This window comes from Saccopteryx bilineata, chromosome X, assembly GCF_036850765.1.
Source record: "Saccopteryx bilineata isolate mSacBil1 chromosome X, mSacBil1_pri_phased_curated, whole genome shotgun sequence".
Lineage (NCBI taxonomy): Eukaryota > Metazoa > Chordata > Mammalia > Chiroptera > Emballonuridae > Saccopteryx > Saccopteryx bilineata.
The window spans coordinates 71,966,694-71,982,594 of NC_089502.1; positions in this window are offsets into that span (position 1 = coordinate 71,966,694).

A 15,901-nucleotide genomic window follows, 5' to 3' on the forward strand; every position below is an offset into this window, starting at 1 on the left:
AGATTTAACGGGGGACGGGGGTACATCAGATGTGCGCCCTGGACCCTGACTTCTGAAGGGACCCGCAAAACCCCAACTTTACACTCTTTTTTAATGACACCAAGTTTGTTTTCATATGTGAAATTTTTACATGAATAGTACATAATATACACACACACATATTTTATAAAGATAGAGAGTCAGAGAGAGTGATAGATAGGGACAGACAGACAGGAACGGAGAGAGATGGGAAGCATCAATCATTAGTTTTTCATTGAGTGTTGCCACACCTTAGTTGTTCATTGATTGCTTTCTCATATGTGCCTTGACCGTGAGCCTTCAGCAGACCGAGTAACCCCTTGCTCAAGCCAGCGACCTTGGGTCCAAGCTGGAGAGCTTTTGCTCAAAGCAGATGAGCCCATGCTCAAGCTGGTAACCTCGGGGTCTCAAACCTGGGTCCTCCACATCCCAGTACAACGCTCTATCCACTGTGTCACCACCTGGTCAGGCCATAATTTTTTTATTTATTAAAAAATATGGTTAACATGGATTTTTATTTTCCCTCTCTCTCTTTTTTAAGGCACCCAATATTTTCTTCTGCATCTGGGGCCTCAAGTGACCTTAATCTGCCTCTGGGTGGGGGAGGTAGAAGAAGGTAAAGGAGAGAGACTTGGCTTGGGGTGGTAAACCCACAATACAATATACAGATGATGTATTATAGAATTTTAGATCTGATGCCTTACCGATGGTGGCACAGTGGATAAAGTGTTGGTGTTGACCTGGAATAGTAAGGTTGCCAGTTTGAATCCCTGGGCTTGCCCAGTGAAGGCACACACAGAAAGCAACTACTATGAGTTGATGCTTCCTGCTTCTACCCCCTCCCTTCTCTCTTTCCCTCCTCTCTATAAAAATCAATAAACAAAATCTAAAAAAATTGTATACCTGAAACCTATATAATTTTATTAATTAGTGTCACCCAATAAATTCAATAAAAAAGAATTATTTGCTTTAAAAACATAACTAAATAATTTTATTTCTGTTGGTTTCTCACCATCATCACACACAAAAAACCCAAATTTAGCACAGCATTTAAGGTTCTTTATAATTAAGCATATGCTAGCTTTTTCAAACTTAGCTCCTACTTCCTACCTCTTCACTCCTTCTCATATTTTAGCTCCATAAAACTTTTCACTATTCTGGAATTCACCATGCCCTTTCACGTTTCTGTGCCTGCTTTTGCACATGGCATTTCCTCCGCTTGTATTCCTTTCAACGCCTTTGCCTAAGAAACTACTCATCATTCAAGATGCAGTTCAAATGACCCCTTGTCTCTGAGAACTGGTCTACTTCCCGTTTTAAACTCCACTGTGCATTCCTCTAACACAGGGGTCCCCAAACTATGGTCCGCGGGCTGCATGCGGCCCCCGAGGCCATTTATCTGCCCCCGCCACACTTCCGGAGGGGCACCTCTTTCATTGGTGGTCAGTGAGAGGAACATAGTTCCCATTGAAATACTGGTCAGTTTGTTGATTTAAATTTACTTGTTCTTTATTTTAAATATTGTATTTGTTCCCGTTTTGGTTTTTTACTTTAAAATAAGATATGTGCAGTGTGCATAGGGATTTGTTCATAGTTTTTTTATTTTTTTTATAGTCCGGCCCTCCAACAGTCTAAGGGACAGTGAACTGGCCCCCTGTGTAAAAAGTTTGGGGACCCCTGCTCTAACACAACATATGTTTACATATAGATATTCCATATAGTATATATTACAAACTGCCACAGTCTTCAAAGGACAAGTGACAATGATATAGAGGGTGCTATGATTTTTTGCTTACATGTTATAACATTTTTATGGTGGGAACTGGGTCTTAGTCCCCACTGTGTTCTGATGCTGGGCACAGTGTCTGGTTCAGAGTAGGAGCTCCAAAGATGTTTTTGAAATGGGTGACTAAAAAAGTGAATTAATGTCTTATAATGTGTGTGGGTTCCTGGGTGCTCTCTGGACTTGACCTAAGCTCAATGGAGGGTGCTTCTAGGTGACTGTAGGTAGAACTTGGAAAGACAGTGGGTGCCAAATCCAGAGCCTGCTCCAAGGTTCTCCAGCTACTGCTGGAGAAATTGGAGAAAAGACTCTTTGCCGTGGATCTAGGGGGTGAACACTCCCTACCTGGAGTTTCTGGTTGTCAGTTGCTGCCACTGTTCCCTTCCCCAAGCTAACAAGGGGCTTGGACAAAAAGAGTTCACTGCTGGGGGGGAGGGTAAAAGTTTATGGAGAAGAAAGATATAAGAGCTCTGACAGAAACCAGGGAGTCAGTCCCTGGGTGAAAAAAAGACCCTGCATCTGGGCCAACACCTCTTTTGTTCTAAGATTTTATTTATTCATTTTAGAGTGAAGTGAGAAAGAGAACTGGAGCGGGGAATAAGAAGCAGCAACTCATAGTAGTTGCTTCCTGTATGTGCCTTGATCGGGCAAGCCCAGGGATTCAAACTAGCACCCTCAGTGTTCCAGGTAGACACTTTATCCACTGCGCCACCACAGGCCAGGCTGGGCCAACACCTCTCATACCAGACTTCCCCTTATCTGGATCCCAAGTTCTTCACAATTGTCATTTCCCCACTCTGCGTAAGAATCTGGAGAGCTAGGACAGGTTAGGACCTAACCGTTATGCAGTGTTAGGTTGAAGCTGTGGGTGGCCGGTTCACTGGGGAAGAAGAAAGCGTCCTTTCAGCTTCTCTTGGCAACTAGCTGGTTGATATAAATCTCCAACTAGGTCTTACCTGGAGAAAACTCTGGAGGACTGTCTTGTCACATATGAGATAGCTGCCAGGCTAAATCCCTTCCTGGGTCTATGGGTGGGCACCAGGGAGACCCGAACCAAAAACACAAGGCTGGTGTGTTCCAAAAGGAAAACTTATTTAATACAATTAGTTGCAAGCATGCAGAGACAGACCAAAGCCATGTCGGCATTGGGGAGGTGTGAAGCCAATATCCACGGTCACCACTACAGCAACCTGGCCCATGCAGTTTCGCATTAGATTCAGACAGATGGTAATGAAACAATGGAGCCAAGAACTGGTGGGCCATTAGCTTTAATCCTAGCTTGTGCTTGGCGGGCAAGTAAAAACACACACTGGGCTCCAAAATTCACTCATTCAGTGCTCACAGAGCTACTGACTTATCCAAATTTTCTAGAATTAAAGGTTTCTAGCTCACCAGACTTATTCACCTCTGTTCCCCATCTCCTGCTCTCTGCACAAACTGGCTTCTTCTTCAACACTCCATCATCTTGGCTGCTTCTTCTGGCCTCCTCCACGTGGCCTCTCTCTGCTCTCCTCTCTGCTCTCTCCTCTAATGCTAATCTCAGGAACCAAGAGAGCAAGCTCCTGCTCTGCTCCACTTTATAGTGCAGAAATCAAAACTTTTTAATCCAATATACAAAATAGGAAAGGCTCTAATACAAAGTCAGTTATCTGAGGCATGATGGGATTGCACCACCCCACATCAAAAAGGGTGAGAAAGGCTTAGTTCCAAAACCAAGCCCCAGGCTACAACGATCCTGCCTGCCCACAGCCCGTCCCCAACACACATATGGGCTTCCATGTGGGCAGCGCCATCTTTAACAAAGTGAACATAATATATTTTATCTGCCCAACAATCCACCCCTATGCTCAGTTTACTACCCACAATCTATACCACTGGCATCCCTGTGCAAGGAAATTACACACATTACACAAATTACAACAACATGACAAATTATACAATTTCAACAATTACAGAGGAACACTTCACCAGTCTCTGAGCAGTTTGCCAAAAACGCAAAATGTCCTTGGCCTTCTTTCTAGCCATGGGAAACGCTTACCGGGGCAGGGGAGTGCTTCCAGCAAAGTCGCCCTCCACCCCCATTAGGGTATTTCACATCGCCCAAAATCCATAAGTCTATCCAACAAAGGAGCCAGTGCCCACTCAGGTCATAGTACAGGAAATCAGTCCACTCATATGGGGTGTCAGCCACCCCCCTCATTCCTGCCGTCCTGGCAGGTCTTACACTGTCCCAAGGAGGAGCATATGGCAATGACAGTCAGCATTTCTATCTCTGTTCTGGAGAGCATGATGGCTGTTAAGCCAGCAGCCAAGGCCAGGGCCAGGATCAGAGCAGCCCAGCCCATGCAGGTTCGCATTGGATTCGGACAGTCGGTAAAGAAACAGCGGAGCCAAAAACTGATGGGCCATAGTCTTTAATTCTAGCTTGCACCTGGCGGGCAAGTAAAAATACACACTGGGCTCCAAAACCCAGTCACATTCAGTGCTCACAAAGCCACTGACTTATCCAAGTTTCCTAGAATCAAAGGTTTCTAGCTCACCAGACTTATTCACCTCTGTTCCCCATCTCCTTCCTTATCCCAAATACAAACTACACAAACTGGCATCTCACTCAGCACTCCACCATCTTGGCTGCTTCTCCTGGCCTCCTCCACGTGGCCTTTCTCTGCTCTCTTCTGCTCTCTCTTCTAATGATAATCTCAGGAACCAAGAGCGCAAGCTCTCACTCCATCCCCATTTTATAGTGTAGAAATCCAAACCCTTAATCCAATATACAAAATAGGGAAGTCTCTAATACAAAATCACTTTCTGAGGCATGATTGGATTGTACCACCCCACAGCAAAAATGGTGAGAAAGGCTTAATCCCAAAACCAAGCCCCAGGTTACAACGATCTCCAACACATATTAATATCACCTGGGCAACGGCCTCTTTAACAAAGTGAGCATAATACATTTTATCTGCCCAACAATGGCATTCACCACTATGTCCCAAAATCACAGTCCTACCAGGGCTGTCAGAGGTGCTCCTTCCAGCTGGGCTCTCATCTTCTGGAGACTGCGGATTGCAATTCCAGCCCGATTCTCCTCATCCTCCAAAGAAGAGCTGAAAACATCAGCTCCTGTTGCCAGTCTTGAGCTCTGGCCTCCCACCGCTGCTGGCTCTCCACAATGTCCAGGACAATCTGCAACTCACGAACCTGTGATTCCTCCTCCAGAAGTTGGTGTATTTCCAAGCTGATCTCACGAACCTGGTTGATTTCCTCCGGTGCTTGCTCCAGCTCCAAGGTCGGCATCTCTTTCTCCCGTGTTTGCTCCAGCTCCTTCCACTGCTTGGTTTGCAGGTCCAGGCAGCCTCTTCTACAGAGCTCTCAGTTTTTTCACACATGGCTGTAAAAGTCAGCCAGCCTATGGTCCCCAAAAGGGCAGCCATGGGGAACCATAACAGCAGCCAATCCTCTACTGCACTGCTCAAAGGTGGCAGTGGCTCCTTGCCAATCTGTATCGAATCCTGCCACAGATTACGCCAAATGTAAAGCCAGTAGCCATGGCCACCATTACAGCCGCCTGGCCCATGCAGGTTCGCATTAAATTCAGACAGACGCTAATGAAACAACAGAGACACGAACTGGTGGACCGTTAGCTTTAATCCTAGCTTGCATCTGCTGGGCAAGTAAAAACACACACTGGGCTCCAAAACCCACTCATTCAGCACTCATAAAGCTACTGACTTATCAGAGTTTCCTAAACTCAAAGGTTTCTAGTGCACTAGCCTCATTCTCCTTTGTTTCCCATCTCCTTCTTTCTACACAAACTCTGCACTAACTGGCTTCTCCTTTAGCACTCCACCATCTTGGCTGCCTCTCTCCTCTCTTCCATGTGGCCTTTCTCTGCTCTCTGCTCTAATGATAATCTCAGGAATCAAGAGAGAGCAAGCTCCTGTTCTCCCCCACTTTATAGTGTAGAAACCAAAACCTTTAATCCAATATACAAACAAGGAAGTCTCTGATACAAAGTCACTTATCTGAGGCATAATGGGATTCCTCATGAGCGTGCACCACCCCACATCAGTGGTCCCCAACCCCGGGGCTGCAGACTGGTACCAGTTCGTGGGCCATTTGGTACCTGTCTGCAGAGAAAGAATAAATAACTTACATTATTTTTGTTTTATTTATATTTAAGTCTGAACGATGTTTTATTTTTAAAAAATGACCAGATGCCCTCTGTTACATCCGTCTAAGGTTCACTCTTGACGCTTGTCTTGGTCACGTGATCCATCCCACCCTAAGGGCCGGTCCGTGAAAATATTTTCTGACATTAAATCAGTCCGTGGCCCAAAAAAGGTTGGGGACCACTGCCCTACATCATGTAACAGTCAAGGGTGTGGGGAAAAGCTTAGTCTTAAAACTAAGCCTTAGGCTATAATGACCTGGCCTGCTTACAGCCTGTCCCCCACACCCAATGCAAACTATAAGCGAGCAAACATATATATCATATTTACAAACTTATTTGACCAACAGTGGGCCATTAGCTTTAATCCTAGCTTGCTCCTGGCAGGCAAGTAAAAACACACACTGGGCTCCAAAACCCACTCATTCAGTGCTCACAAAGCTACTGACTTATCCGAGTTTCCTAGAATCAAAGGTTTCTAGCTCATTAGCCTCATTCTCCTTTGTTCCTCATCTTCTTCTCTCTAAACAAACTCTGCACTAATTGGCTTCTCTTTCAGCACTCTGCCATCTTGGCTGCTTCTCCTGGCCTCCTCCATGTGCCCTTTCTCTGCTCTCTGCTCTAATGCTAATCTCAGGAACCGAGAACAGGCAAGCTCCCGGTCTGCCCCACTTTATAGTGCAGAAATCAAAACCTTTAATCCAATATACAAAATAGGGAAGTCTCTAATACAAAGTCACTTATTTGAGGCATGATGGGATTGCACCACCCTACATCAAAAGGGGTGGGAAAGGCTTAGTTCCAAAACCAAGCCCCAGGCTACAAGGATCCTGCCTGCCCACAACCCGCCCCCAATACACATATGGGCTTCCATGTTGGCAGCGCCATCTTTAACAAAGTGAGCATAATATATTTTATCTGCCCAACAGGAGGGTTGGAGTAGGGTATTTATAGCTTAGTCAGGGGTTTTGGAAAAAGCGGCTGACCTCACTGCCTCTATAGGTACAAAGTAGTACTTTTTTGTATGTGGATTGGAGTGGCACCACATTTTCTCCAAATTGTTTATGTCCTGGCTCAACTGTCTAAAGGAGGCCTGCGCTAGTTCAAAAGGTCCTGGGTTCTCAGGGCCAGCTGAGTCTTCAAGGAATCCAGGCCCTCTCTCCTCCCATTGGTTTATACTGCCCTTGGAATAAGGAAGCTGATCTATTAGAAGACTGCTATCAGAAGATAGTGCCTCTGAGTCTGTAGCTAGGCTTTTATTTTGATTTAAACTCCTCTAATTGTCAAGTCCCTTCCCAGGGTAAGTTTTCCCTGGCTTTTGTAATGATAAACCTTTTGCTAGAAAGTGAAGGCCAGGAAGCAATTAAGTGAAAATAGCAAGCCAATTAACTACAACCTCACAATGGAGGAGGAAAATGTTCTGTGTTGAGCTTGGCTAAGAAATTGGATGAGGGAAATTTTAGTTTTAAAGGGGCTCTGCAGAGGCAAATTGAGGTCGGTTGAGGAAGTTGCAGGCATAGGAGAAAATATGGGGCCCCTTACATTAGAAAAAAGTGTAGCCTGACCTGGGTTGGTGCAGTGGATAAAGCGTCGACCTGGAAATGCTGAGGTTGCTGGTTCAAAACCCTGGGCTTGCCTGGTCAAGGCACATATGGAGTTGATGCTTCCTGCTCCTCACCCCCTTCTCTGTCTCTCTCTCTCCTTTCTAAAATTAATAAATAAAATAAAAAAAACCAAAAATTAAAAAAAATAAAAAAGTGTAAAGTTAGAGTTTTGTAGGTGTTGGTCAAATAAGTTTTTAAATATGATATATGCTTGCTCACTTATAGTTTGCATTGGGTGTGGGGGACAGGCTGTAAGCAGGCAGGGTGGTTATAGCCTAAGGCAGGGGTCCCCAAACTTTTTACACAGGGGTCCAGTTCACTGTCCCTCAGACCGTTGGAGGGCTGGACTATAAAAAAAAACTATGAACAAATCCCTATGCACACTGCACATATCTTATTTTAAAGTAAAAAAAACAAAACGAAAGTAGTACTGTACGTGAACGACGCCACACTCTGCGGCATCACCACATACAGTACTCCAGGAGCATGCGCATCATGTGCTCCTCTCACTGACCACCAATGAAAGAGGTACCCCTTCCGGAAGTGCAGCGGGGGCCAGATAAATAGCCTCAGGGGGCCGCATGCAGCCCGCAGGCCGTAGTTTGGGGACCCCTGGCCTAAGGCTTAGTTTTAAGACTAAGCTTTTCCCCACATCCTTGACTGTTATATGATGTAGGGTGGTGCACTCTCGTGAGGAATCCCATTATGTCTCAGATAAGTGACTTTGTGTCAGAGACTTCCTTGTTTGTATATTGGATTAAAGGTTTTGATTTCTTTTTTTTATTTTATTTATTTTTTATTTTTATTTTTTCTGAAGCTGGAAATGGGGAGAGACAGTCAGACAGACTCCCGCATGCGCCCGACTGGGATCCACCCGGCACGCCCACCAGGGGGCGACGCTCTGCCCACCAGGGGGCGATGCTCTGCCCCTCTGGGGCATCGCTCTGTCGCTACCAGAGCCACTCTAGCGCCTGGGGCAGAGGCCAAGGAGCCATCCCCAGCGCCCGGGCCATCTTTGCTCCAGTGGAGCCTCGGCTGCGGGAGGGGAAGAGAGAGACAAAGAGGAAGGAGAGGGGGAGGGGTAGAGAAGCAGATGGGTGCTTCTCCTGTGTGCCCTGGCCGGGAATCGAACCCAGGACTTCTGCATGCCAGGCCAACGCTCTACCACTGAGCCAAACGGCCAGGGCCAAAGATTTTGATTTCTACACTATAATGTGTGGCAGACCGGGAGCTTGCTCTCTTCGTTCCTGAGATTAGCGTTAGAGAGAAGAGTGATTATGTTCTAGGTGAAGCCCATTCTGTAGAAGAGCAGAGTGAGGCCACGTGAAGGAGAGGAGAGGCAGCCAAGATGGCGGAGTGCTGAAGGAGAAGCCAGTTTGTGCAGAGTTTGTGCAGAGAGAAGGAGATGGGGAACAGAGCTGAATGGGGCTGGTGAGCTAGAAACTTTGATTCTAGGAAACTAGGATAAGTCAATGGCTTTAAGAGCCCGGAATGGAAAGGGAAGTGTTTTCTCACTGTGTATATTTCTTGCCCGCCCAGTGCAAGCTGGAATTAAAGCTAATGGCCCACCAGGTCTTGGCTCTATTGTTTCATTACCGACTGTCTGAATCTAATGCAAACCTGCATGGGCCAGGAGGCTGTGATGGTGGCTATGGATACTGGATTTACAGCAGGGTTTTAGAAGAAGTTGGGGCCCAGGATGCATGCCCAGTGTGCCTGCTGTTAAATCTACCTCTAGGGCTCTGGTTTTAAAGCCACCCTGAACCCAAACCTTACAAGCAACAACTATTCTTCCTAGGTACAGAGGTGACCAGATGGATCAGGTGTCTTGCCCAAACTTACGTAGCCAACAGAAATACCACCTACCCTTCTGCTTTCCAGTCCAGAAAGCCCTCCCTCCCTCCAGTCAGGGAAATGGCCTTATCTTTTTTGATCATCTAGCTTTTGCAGGTCCTGGACATTGTGTCTAAGATGTTCATTTTATTTTTATTTTTTTTTTATTTTTATTTTATTTTTTTGTGACAGAGACAGAGAGAGGGACAGGTAAGGACAAACAGGAAGGGAGAGATGAGAAGCATCAATTCTTCATTGCGGCACGTTAGTTGTTCATTGGTTGCTTTCTCATATGTGCCTTGGCTAGAATTGGAAGGCTACAGCACAGCGAGTAACCCCTTGCTCAAGCCAGTGACCTTGGGCTCAAGCTGGTGAACCTTGCTCCAACCAGATAAGCCCATGCTTAAGCCGGTGTTCAAGCCAGTGCTCAAGCCGGTGACCTTGAGGTTTCGAACCTGGGTACTCTGCATGCCAGTCCGACGCTCTATATGCACTGTGCCATCTCCTGGGAATGTACCACACACTTGTACATTCCCATACTGTGCTATTTGATTTTTCTAATCTAAGTTGTGGTCTATGTCTCTTGGACAAAAATTAAAAAACAAAAACAAAAAACAGAAAAATGTATTACTAAGAAAAATGTTGGATATTTTACTGCTTGTTTTCTTCTAGGAGTTTTATGATTCCAAGTCTTACATTTAAGTCTTTAATCCAGTTTGAGTTTATTCTTGGATGTGGTGTAAGAAGGTGATGCCATTTTATTTTTTGCATATACAATCGTCCCTCACCATATCACGGTTCACTTTTTGTGGTCTCACTGTATCACAGATTTTTAAATTGTATTTATTTAATTTTGTGGTATTTTTGTGGAATGCAGGTATTTTTATATACTTATTATTTTAATTATTTTTGCAGTAAAATAAGCATTTCTAGCCTAAAAAATTGAAAACAATATAAAAATATAAAATATATTAATTAAAACATCATCATTCAAGTTGTAGTGCATTCACTGGTGAGTATCCATATAGAATTTTATATGTTGTTAAAATTATATAGGTTTAAGAGCATAGAAAGTGTTTATAAGTGTGTGGGACATGTTAATAACAGTGTGAGAAAGATTTATAAGAGTATTAGGAGGGTTTATAAAGCCTTAAAATATATAAATAATAAAATAAATATAAGGTTGCTACTTCATGAATTTTTGCCTATCACGGGGAGTTCTGGAACCTAACCCTCACAATAGATGAGGGACCACTCTGTTATATTTTCACAGTTCCATTAATTGATTAGACTATCTTTACCCCACTGAGTGTTCTTGCCTCCTTTGTCAAATATTAACTGATTATATAGGTGTGGCTTTATTTCTGGGCTCTCTATTCTGTTTCATTGATCTATATGCCTGTTCTTGTGCTAATACCATTCAGTTTTGATTACTATGCTCTTGTAGTATATAGTCTAATATTAGGTAGCATGATTCCCCCAACTTTGTTCTTCTTTATCAAGATTGCTGTGGCTATTCAAACAATTTCATTGTTTCATATAAATTTTGGTATTATCTGTACTAGTTCTGTGAAAGATACCATTGGTATTTTTATAGAAATTGCAATAAATCTATAGATTGCTTTGAGTAGTATAAACATTTTAACAATGTTAATTCTTCCTAACCATGAGCATGGTATATGCTTCCATATATTTTTATCTTCTTCAATTTCTTTCTTCTGAGTCTTCTAATTTTTTGAGTACATGTCTTTTACCTCCCTGGTTAACTTTATTCCCATTTTTGTCTTTTTTTTTTTGATGCAATTGCTTTTTTGTTTGCTTGTGTATTTGTTTTTTTTTTTTTGTTTGTTTGTTTTTTTTTTTTTTTTTTTACAGAGGCAGAGATAGACAGGGACAGACAGACAGGAACGGAGAGAGATGAGAAGCATCAATCATCAGTTTCTCGTTGCGTGTTGCGACTTCTTAGTTGTTCATTGATTGCTTTCTCACATGTGCCTTGACCACGGGCCTTCAGCAGACCGAGTAACCCCCTGCTGGAGCCAGCGACCTTGGGTCTAAGCTGGTGAGCTCTTTGCTCAAGCCAGATGAGCCCACGCTCAAGCTGGTGACCTCGGGGTCTCAAACCTAGGTCCTTCCGCATCCTATTCCGATGCTCTATCCACTGTGCCACCACCTGGTCAGGCTGTGTATTTGTTTTTGATAAGAAGACGGGAGATAATGAGGCAGACTCCTGCATGCACCCCAACTTGGATCCACCTGGCAACCCCACCTGGGGTCAAAGATCGAGTACCGACCTATTTTTAGTGCCTGCGGCTGTCATGCTCCAATGGAGCTATCCTCAGTGCCCAGAGAAACAATTGAACCAATCAAGGCATTGGCTGCAAGAAGGGAAGAGAAAGAGAAGGGTGGGGGGAAGCAGATGGTGACTTATCCTATGTGTCCTGACTAAGAATTGGACCCAGGATGTCCATACACCAGGCTGACGCTCTATCCACTAAGCCACTGGCCAAAGCCTTTTTGATGCAAGTGTAAATGAGATTGTTTAATTAGCTTTTCTTTCTGATAGTTCATTTTGTATATAAAAATGCAGCAGATTTCTAGATATTCACCTTGTATCCTGCTACATTACTGAAGTTATTTATTAGTTTTAGTAGTTTTTTAAAATTAGATTTATTAAGGTGACTTAATTATAACATACAGGTTTTAGGTGCCCAATTCCACAACACATCTGTGTATACCATATTATATATTCACTCCACCCCAAGCCAAGTCTTCATCCTCTAGTAGTTTTTTTTGGTAGAATTCAAGTGTCCATCAATAGATGAGTGTATTAAAAAGTTGTGGCATATGTGTGTGTGTGTGCGTGTGTGTGTATTATGGAAAAAATGTGTATGTATATACACAATGGAATATTATTCAGCCATAAAAAGGATAAAATCTCACCATTTAGAACAGCATAAATGGACTTAAAGGGTATTATGCTAAGTGAAATGAATCAGTCAAAGAATACAAATACCATATGATTTCACTTCTTTTGTGGATTTAAAAAACAATGTAAGTGAACAAACAAAACAGAAACAGATTCATAGATGCAGAGAACAAACCAATGGTGCCAGAGGGGAGGAGAGTTAGACTACTAAATGAAAAAGGTGAAGGGATTGAGAAGTACATATTGGCAGTTACAAAATAGTCATGGGGATGTAAAGTATAGCACGGGAAACATAGTTAATAATATTGTGATAACTATGTATGGTATGCTGCCAGCTGGATACTGGAAATATCAGGGGGAACAGTTTGTAAAGTATACGATTGTCTAACTGCTACACCATACCCCTGAAACTAATACAAAATAATATTGAATATAAACTGTAATTAAAAGGTTTAAAAATTTTAAAAAGTATTACAATATCACACACACAGAACCTAAAAAAACAAACAAAAACAAGGTCAGAACAGAGGACTGAGTGTCCTTGGGAAGGAAACTGCTAGGGGTGATAGTGGGGCCAAAGACCTCAGGGACTGACTTTTCTAGCTTTTTTTTAAATTTTTTAATTTTTATTTTATTTATTCATTTTCAGAGAGGAGAGAGACAGAGAGGGAGAGAGAGGAGAGAGAGACAGAGAGAGAGAGAAGGGGGGAGGAGCTGGAAGCATCAACTCCCATATGTGCCTTGACCAGGCAAGCCCAGGGTTTTGAACCGGCGACCTCAGCATTCCAGGTCGACACTTTATCCACTGTGCCACAACAGGTCAGGCCTTTTTCTAGCTTTTTTGAAGTTCTCTGGTGTCCAAGCTGTTGCCTTGAGGCTTGGAGTTGAGCTACTTGTGTAAAGGCATCACTGAAAGAAGAATATTGATGAGAGTAATGAGCCTACTTGATTTAAGAGGGCAACATCTTCTTCACCCTGGATAAGGTGTGCACAGAAGGCCCAGATGTAGAGTGGAGAGCAAAGTGGAAGAAGGAAAGGAGAAATGCTATGATACCACTACTCTAGAGCACTCTTGTTATAGGCTGTCATTGGGTATAAGAAGAGAGGGGGAAAGGCATGTTTCTTATCAGTCCTCTCCACTTGCTGAGGAGGTACTCAAATGGTTCCTAACAGGCAGTCTGGCTTAATGGAAAGACCCCTGGCCTTCCCATTAGGACCTGAAGCATCTTAGATAGGCCTCTCTCTGGGAAGTAAGATTAGATGCTTAACACTGTTTTGAAAGAACCCTGGTCTGGGATCCAGCCATACTGCATTCATGTCCCAGATCTGTCCTCAACATATAGTGGTACTCTGTGCAGTATCTTTACCTTCTTGAAACTTAAATTTTCTATTTGTATAGTGTTTGCACTACATGCCTAGTACTTTTCTTCAAAACTCAGGACACCTAGAACCTGGTCCCAATTCAGCCACTGATTCATCATGCAACCTTGGGAAATTCTCAACCTCTTTTTCAGCTTTAGTTTTCTCATATGTAAATGGAGAAGGATACATTTTTTTAAAGCGCTTCTTTTTTTAAAATTTTATTTATTCATTATAGAGAGGAGAGAGAGAGAGAGAAGTGGGGGAGGAACAGGAAGCATCAACTCCCATATGTGCCTTGACCGGGCAAGCTCAGGGTTTTGAACCGGCGACCTCAGCGTTTCCAGGTCGACGCTTTATCCCACTGCACCACCACAGGTCAGGCGAAGGATACATTTTTGATTGAGGGATCCCTGAGGAGCCTTTCTGATATAATGTGTCTGTGCTTGGTGATCCAGAGTTATCTGTTTTGGTCTAGATGCCAGCCCTCCTAAATGTGTTCTTTGAGACCAATGAGAAGGTTATTTGGGATAAATGCCTTGTCAGATATGCTCTACCATTTGAGAGAATATGGCATGAACATCTGGTACTTGACATTTCTATCTGCATAAAGTCTTTCTTTGATGTGGGAAAGGAATGACTGAATATATATATATATTTTTTTCATATTTACTCCTCTTTTTTTTAATAATTTTATTTTTTTAATGGGGTGACATCAATAAATCAGGATACATATATTCAAAGATAACAAGTCCAGGTTATCTTGTCGTTCACTTATGTTGTATACCCACCACCCAAAGTCAGATTGTCCTCTGTCACCTTCTATCTTGTTTTCTTTGTGCCCCTCCCCACCCCCTATCCCTCTCCCATTCCTCCCTCCCCCCCCGTAACCACCACACTCTTATCAATGTCTCTTAGTTTCACTTTTATGTCCCACCTACGTATGGAATAATACAGTTCCTGTTTTTTTCTGATTTACTTATTTCGCTTCGTATCATGTTATCAAGATCCCACCATTTTGCTGTAAATGTTCTGATGTCATCATTTCTTATGGCTGAGTAGTATTCCATAGTGTATATGTGCCACATCTTCTTTATCCAATGACTGAATATATATTTAAGGGTACAAGGGGGGGGGTCTGTGAATGTGTTCAGTAGGAGAACCAGCACCTGTCCAAAAGTCCAAGTATGCAGATCATGATCACAGGGAAGAGATGGAGACTCACATTCTGCCTCTGAGACTCAGGTCATCATGCTACTATGTGTAGTTTTATCTGACACTTTCTATTACCACCTCCTCTCCAAAGTATAATCAAGTTAGCTCCTAGAGTCTCAGCCCTCTGGTGAAAGGGTTGTCAAACATTTTATGAAAAATACCAGATAGTAAATATTTTAGTTTTTGTGGGCTATATGGTCTCTACTGCAACTGCTCAACTCTGCAGTTGCAGTGCAAAATCAGCCACAGACAATATGTAAATGAATGTGCATAGCTGTGTGCCAATAAAGCTTTATTTCTAAAAACAGGTGACCAACTGGACTTGTCCTCCACCCCTGGTTTGTGGCATGTTAACTTCAATTCTAGTATAACATTGAGTTATGCTTGTCTTTTCTACCAGCTCAAGGTAGGGACAGTGATTTACTCATTATTTCTTTAACCCCAAAGGCCAGCTTAAGGCCTGGAAAATTTCAATTCAACAAGTATTTTTAAACACATATTATATCCGAACTCCTACTATATCCCAACAGCATATACATGCAGAATACTGGCACATAGTAAATGTCTGTTGAATTGTTGAACTTAAAACATGTGTAAATAATTGTTGAAACTGGGTGATAGGTTCATAAAGTTCATTTTACTAATTTCACTACTTTAATATACTTTTTTGAAAATTTCCATATAGACAAGTTTAATATAAAGAGAAGAAAAAATGTAGAAGCAGGAATAAGGATGTCACACAAAAGACCTAGGAGTATTTACAAAGCAATATAAAGCTTTAGTACCTGTAAAGCAATATGCTGGCTATATGTGAAGGTGGTACTGGGGGTGTGTACATAAGTATAGAGGGTGAGAGTGTGTGTGAATAAGTGTGGTTGTGGGTCTTTGCATCTGTATATTTTCCGGTGGGTGTGTAGAGCAATATGCTTGTATGAAGATGCAAAAAACCCCACAAAACAACAAAAACAAAAACAACAACAACAACAAAAACT